Source organism: Cryptotermes secundus, unplaced genomic scaffold (assembly GCF_002891405.2).
Source record: "Cryptotermes secundus unplaced genomic scaffold, Csec_1.0 scaffold235, whole genome shotgun sequence".
Classification (NCBI taxonomy): Eukaryota; Metazoa; Arthropoda; class Insecta; order Blattodea; family Kalotermitidae; genus Cryptotermes; species Cryptotermes secundus.
Window position 1 is genome coordinate 1,163,025 of NW_019723301.1, and position 7,372 is coordinate 1,170,396.

Here is a 7,372-nt window from a genome sequence, read left to right on the forward strand (position 1 = left end):
ATGTCTTGTTCATTGCACAGATGATGCACACGTCTTTCACTGACCCATTAACACCTGTACAATTGCTGAGATGGCTATTATCACTGCAGAGCCAGTGGACAAATGCCGGGACATGAAATAAAGCCTGTAATGTTGAATTGAGATAGCAGGCGTTACCAACGTTAGTCATTCCACCACCTACACAATCGTTCTTTCTCCAACCCAGATGTATACTATGTGCCGGAAACAACGTTATCTTTGGTGTTGGTAGCATGGATTCAAGTTCTGGCGCCATTACTACGAATGCTTTTAAGCACGATAGACGATTAAAAATATTCAAGTCTGGTCAATCACGTTTCCCACAACAGTCTCACTGAATTAATATGATACGTGAAATCTTACTGTATTATGCGCGCACTGCGGAACAAACAACTCAGTGGCTCTCACACAACTGACCTGTCAAGTAGTGTTACGTAATTATATGTTGCAGAAACATGCGCAGTCGTTTTTTTTAAGCCTAATGCTACGTGTATTTGCCACGTGGCAAATACGGTCCGGGTCGTCCAGGTGTCCTGCATATAACTTTTCTACACGGTCACGCAAAAACACCGGTCTTAATTATTGCCGTGGACATTTTATTTTTATTTATTTATTTAATTTCTGTTAATCCATACTGCTACAACCATTGGATACTGAAAAAAAAACGAATACAGGACAGTACAATAATAATGATAATAAGACATGCAATCATTAAAAGATTTTGTCGAAAAAAAATATAAATAGTAGAACACTGTAAGCACTGATACAATGATGTTACGGTTGCCATAAAAAATAATTGTCTAGCTTTATGCGTAAAAAATTCATTCACAGTATAAAAAGAATGCCCTTGCAAATAATTTAGTGCTTTTTTAAAGCTTTTAATATCACATGCCAAGTCCTTAATATCAGCTGGGAGATGGTTATATATGTTAACGCCTTCGTAGGGGTCCTTTTATGAAACATCGTCAAGTGAGCAGTTACTTGAATACAATTAGAATTATTCCTGGTATTAAAATTATGACTTTCAGAATTTTGTCTAAACAGTGATTTATTGGTAACCATAAATAGAGCCAAGGAGAACACAGAAAACACCGATCTCAGTTATTTCCGAGGGAATACCTACACAGACAACACAAAAACATGGTCTTAGTTTTGTTGTGGGAACGTTTTTGTTTGCGAAGTAGCCGTTACTCAATTCAGATTTTTCCAGGGCAGTCCCGAATTTTCACTCGACCTGGATTTTGTCAAAGGTAATTCGGACGCAAATTTTTCCTGGATTCGGCCAAGCTGTCACGGTTTATACCACGATAAGGTGGAGACACCAACGAGGGGGGCGAAGTATATGGTACCAGTAAATGTAACTCCCCTTATTTACGTTATAATGCAACTGAATCCAGTGAAAATTTGAGTGGACACTCATGGAAAGCAAGATCTTACTGCTAAAAGTATTAGCCGAACTTAGTGTTGTTAAAGGAACAGTACTCCCCTTGTCATAATGTCTTTCAGCTACATTCATACTACCTTTTTTCATTACATAGCTGTTTCATTTTAAAACGTTTACCACGTATGCCTTGCCATAGTTCAAGAGGTTTGTCGCCTGCTTCCCAACCCGGCGGCTCGGGTTCGAACCCGGGTCAGGTGATGTGGGATTTGTGGTAGACAAAGTGGCACTCGGGCAGGTCGAGTACTTCGTGTTCCCCTGCCATTCTTCATTCCACCGATTACTCCACAGTCATCGTCGTCTGTCATCTGGGGCTCTTACAATAGGCCAATAAGGGACTGGACTCAGTCTTACTCCACAGAGAATAAGAATAAATAATAATAACGCAAGGGTGGCCTCTAGCGGCGTAGAGTTGATACTAGCTTTCTTTCACGTCGGTCACCTGGTTCACAGGATCTCATAAGCTTACTTTCTGCCCTTAAGAAAGGAAATTGGTCTAAAAAGTACATAAATATGGGGTCGCATTCACAAATCTGTGGGGCGCATATTATATTCGTTGCATCCGCCCATCTGTCTGTTTTATGCGTGAAACTGTTCGAGAATCTGTGAACGGATTTACATGGAATTTGATATTGGCTGAGGAGCGTTACTAAATATGTCAACTCATTTCTACTTTGGTTAAAATCGGCTGATCCCCCAGTCCAAAGGATCCTAACAACTGCGTCTAGGATTGCGAAACTGAAAAAGCGGCCAGGGCCCAACAAAGGGCTGTAGAGTCATTGATGATGATAATGACGACGACGATAGTATGTAATTACAGTATAATTTATGGCGCTGCCAAAGTTTTCCATTCTCTGGAGTGACGCATGTCACGTTTATAGATGGCAGGGAAGTCGGGTGTGACGTCTTACGATTCCAACGGGTAGTGTTTACTTACTCATCTGTGTAGACTGATCCTTGGCTGTGACAGGCTCATCACGGTCTGAAAATCGCTCCATTTGCATGGGTCTCCACCGCCCCGCCCACACCACTTGTTTGCTCTCAGCAAGCAGATTTCAGAGAAGCTGGGATTAACTGCTCTTTGCTCCTTGGGGGTATATCTGAGTATCCTTTTACAGGCTTGCGGCAGAGGAAAAGAAATTGCATTACTTTATATTCAGCGTTCTTCAAGACTTATGACGGCCCATTCTAAGCCTGGGTTCTTCATCATGCAAAGCACACCGAAATAAAGAAATTATTTGTAAATATAATATATTGCTGTTGAGCAGGAGAGATATGACTAAAATATTACGAATATGTAGGCGCGTAGATCGGACATCGGGGTCAGATGGGAAGTATTCCTACTTCGGATTCGAGAGACTCCGGGTTCAGATCTTGGCCTGGAGATTTTTCGAGTTTTCACTCGGTCGCTCCAGGTATAGTCCTGAATAGTACATCACAATAGGCCACGACCGCTTCCTTCCACGTTCTTTTAAATGTTTCATCCATTTATCATCCTATATTATTAGGCTGTATTCTTAGCGACTGAAATCGTTGTCAGGTAACCCAAGAACAAAACAAGAACGTTTCCGGTTCCGCTGTTTTATAAATATAATACAAAATTACGTTATCTGTAGTAATATTTCATTCAAACGGACAGCCATTACAGCTCTTATATTTTCAGAATAATGTGTTCTGATAATTGCTTCCCCGCCCTCTGTTCCAAGTCAACTGACACAGTAACTTCACGAAAGAGATCGTAAAATGGACCCGGACAGTGGCGGTGGGAGAATGGCGAGGATGAATTATATACATTTACACAGTGTGCAGATCTGCGGTTCTGTCGGTTTAGCTTAGGTTTGGTCAGCCAAATTGCGTGGCCCTAGTGCAAATATATGTACACGCTCAGCTTCTTGACTTCTGAAGAGACCCTTCACCCAGCTGCAAGGGGCTGCTGTTGGTCGTGCTCTCTGATGCATTTTCTTTTCTAATTCAGGTAAATATCTGTACCATCCTCTCTTATGTCAGTTTTTATTGAAGTTTCCCGGAATAGTTGCAGTTATATAATAGACTGTTTTTTATGATTTATAAGAAACGACTGCTTCAAGGTTCCTTCAACTGCAAAAAACAATGCAAGAGAAAACATTCAAATACGCTCAACTGCAGTAATGTTATTATAGCCTGTTAACTTCCGTTCTCTTACCCGGAGTAAACTGAGAGTCAGGCCGCTCCATAGCTCAAGCGGTTAGTCGCTGGCTCCCCACCGCGGCGGCCCGGTTCGAGCCCTGGTCTGGTCAAGTGAGATTTGTGGTGGATAAAATGGTGTTGGGGCAGGTTTTCCCGGAGTACTTCGGTTTCCCCTGCCAATCTTTATTCCACCAAATTCTCCATCATCATAATCACCCAGGGCAGGCTACAATAGGCAAATCAGTGGCCGCCGTGCCGAGTGGACACAGTTGGACTCCACCCCCCACTAAGAAAAAATTAATATCTCGATTTACATGGATTTTATTTACACGTATTTGGAATTAAACGGTCGTTGTTTTAACACGATTTTTATTAATTTCGCCGAATATTTTCTTTCGTAATTACGCGGTTTTAATTATCTTAAGAAAACATTAATATGTTTATGAAGCCAAATAAAGATGAAATGTTTTGGAAAGAATTATGAAAAAGTCTCACAATGAGGTACATTATCTTGTTTGTTTGCGAGGCCTGGAAATCAGGGACAAATTATTATATTTTGTCTGCATGCAAGCTGTAGCAGACATGCAGTGTTACACTAAAATCTTATAAGAAAAGAAAATGAAATTCTCTCAGACGTCACTGCATACCATCTTTAAGAAAAAGGAAAGCATTTAAACCCTTGAATTTTGTTTCTTTTCCTCGAGCATCTACAATGATCTACAAACCAAACAGGACCTAAATAAGGAGGAGCCTTCGCTTTTGCTTCTCAGTCATCATAGTTTACTGTCATGTGACCTAGATGACCCCCTTCCCCAGTAACTCCAACCTCTCCCACACCACCACCACCAAGCTACCACAAGCAGCGTTCAACTTAATGTTAGCAAAAACATTTTTTTTAATCTCCTTTATTGACAATCAGATACTACAATCTTTCAGTCAATGCGAAAATTTTAATTTAAAAAATTATTATTTTATGTAGGCTTTTAAATATTTTTACTCGCATTTTTATCGATAACATGGGGGCACGCGGTAGTCTAGTTGGTTGAGGCACTATGCTACAAGCGGGATCGAATCCTGATAAGGTGGATTTTTTTCAATTTACCTAATCCTTCCAGCCGCACTATGGCCCTGGGGTCGACTCAGTCTCTAACAGAAATGAGTACCAGGAATTAATTAAATAATTTTCCTGGGGAGTAAAGCGCGGCCGGCGCATAAGGCTGACAACCTTACCGCCGATTGTCTAGAAAATGTGGGAACTTCAACATCTCACAACCCTATGGGCCTCTAAGGCCTGTTACAGGGATACCTTTACTTTATTCTTATCGATAACAAATAAGCATAATATCGTAGCTACAGTTTAGAATAAAACAGCAATAGCAAAAAAATGTTGCAATGTGTAATGAGGCCGCAGTACGAGGGACTTAGTCCCACCCCACTAACAATAAAGAAATACGTAGCGACTTTATGCCAACTTAAGAGGCAACGTACAGTTGCAACTGACTAGTAGATGGTTACGTACAGAGAAATAGAAAGGACAGAAGAAGAAATGGCCGTAATAGTATCTGAACATCGTCATGAAATTGGTTCTGCTTCTTTTTACTGATCTGCCTACTCTTGGTTTACATTGTCGCATTTGTCGCATTTACGACAGTTCTGTCAGTTGTGGCATAGAGTTCTTGAAGTACGCCAGAGTACCCACTTGGTGAGAACCGTGACTTACTTATCAGCATCTGTAGTGCCCTCATAACGAATGGGTAAACCACATGAAACCCAGAAATACGTACTTTGTCACACAGACAAGATGTGCAGGTGGACAGAGAAGTAGGCTGAGTGACGACAGTAAGCAGTTTTCCAATTACATGTCTGAAATGCTTTCTGTAGCTGATTTGTTAGTCGGTATAGCGACTGGGTACGGGCTGGACGACTGAGGGTTGGAGTTCGAGTCCCGGTAGGGTCAAGAGTTTTCTCTTCTCCAAATCGTCCAGGGCGGCTCTGGGGTCCACCCAACATCCTATCCAACGCGTACCGGGGACTTTTTCCCGGGGGTAAATCGGCCGGGACGTGAAGCTAACCACTAACGTCCAACTAGTGCCGAGGTCAAGAAAATATGGATCTATACATCCACTCCCCCATACTTCTTCATGGTGTAGTGCTTAATTCGTTGAGCAAAGGGACAATTTTACATTTCGTTTATTTGCTTTTAATTTAGTGAATTCTGTAATACTCTCGGCTATCCTGCATAAATAATAAAAGCTGGTTAAGCTAATGTATATAAAGGTGGTGGTTGATATACTATATGTATATATATGTATATATATATATATATATTTATATATATACGTGTATTATATTCTCAGTAATTCATAATGCTTACAATGTGTAAATAGAAGAACTGTGTATAAATGTCAAAAGAAATGTATATTTTTGGTGTTGTTCGATTTAAACTTCAAATAATATCGAAGTTATTCTGGTTCTGTATGAACCGAAGTACTCATAAATTCGCCCGACAGCGTTGTTAGGTGAGGTGTGGTGAGGTGATGGAAAGTTATCTCTGTTCTTAATGAAGCATCACGCCATGAAGACATATGGTGGTATATATGTATAGTTAACCATTCTTGATCTCGACACTAAAAGATGAGTGGTCAGCCTCACGCTCTGGCCGCTTTACCCTCTGGGAAATCGCCTCAGTTACCCATTCGGTAGGAGGCTGGGTGGGCCTCAGAGCCGGTCTGAAAGCTGTGCGAAAGAGAAAATATTGCAACTGCCGGGATTTGAACCCCGGCTCTCCATCCTGTAGCCCGTCGCTATACTGACTCCTAAACTTTTTTTTAGTACCATGATGTCAGTAATACCTGTCAGTAATTTTGGGGCCGAATAAGGCAGATAGACGGGCGTATCCAGCAGCCGGGCTTTTTTCTTCCATTTATGCAAATAACGCAGAGGGCTCAAATATTATATGTTTGAAGTGATATTAGATGACAAAGGAGACGTAAGTGCATTGCTGTATCACATATCAAAGATATTGAGGTTGAACTGAGCTAGTTTCGAGGCAGTATATTCCTATATACGCTATGGAAATTGTTAATGATGATATATCAGACTCACAAGTTAGGGCTGTGTACTGTTGGATGAGATGAAGAGCTGGACTGCGAAGCGGTTACGACTTTACTGGAAAGGAATAGTTCACATCCCCTTTCACTGTGGCTCTGTTGTCCTGACATTCGCGTCAGAGACTCAGAGGATTCACAAAAATAAAACCTCAAACCCCGCAAAATTAGAAGCCAGTAATTGCCAGGTAGGAGTTAACGGCTTTACGGTTTGAGGTCGGTTTACAGTGTTTCTTTCTGTCACATTTTTTTACGTTTTATGTCACTTTCTGTACAGTTCCAGCAGCATGCAATTAAAATAGTGTTAATGTTTTATATTTTATAAAGAGCTAAAGAATAACTTGTGTTTCTTATAAGTCTTCTTTGAAAAGCGAAGGTTTTGAGGACCACAGTGTGAGAAGTTGTATTTTCGTGGTTGTAAGGCGTTCGAATGAGCGGATATTTCCCGTGACGTTTGTGAAACAGAAGAGAAGGTCGGGACAGTTTAGAGCTTCTTTATATGATGGTCGGAGCAGTGAATGTAGAAAACTGTACGGGAATATAAACTGGAAGTTTGTATTAAACAAGCACGGTTCTTTCTACTGTCGCGTGAGAGACAGCAATGCCAAATCAAAACTTTAAATACGTGTCTCCATAGTAC

The 7,372-nt window shown here is 41.0% G+C and overlaps 1 protein-coding gene across 1 annotated transcript in view; it reads right to left on the reverse strand.

Annotated features, from left to right (window-relative positions):
- LOC111861719 (ubiquitin carboxyl-terminal hydrolase 36) overlaps positions 1-7,372 on the reverse strand; it is a 28,113-nt gene that overhangs the window by 1,920 nt on the left and 18,821 nt on the right. The gene's annotated exons all lie outside the window — the stretch shown is intronic.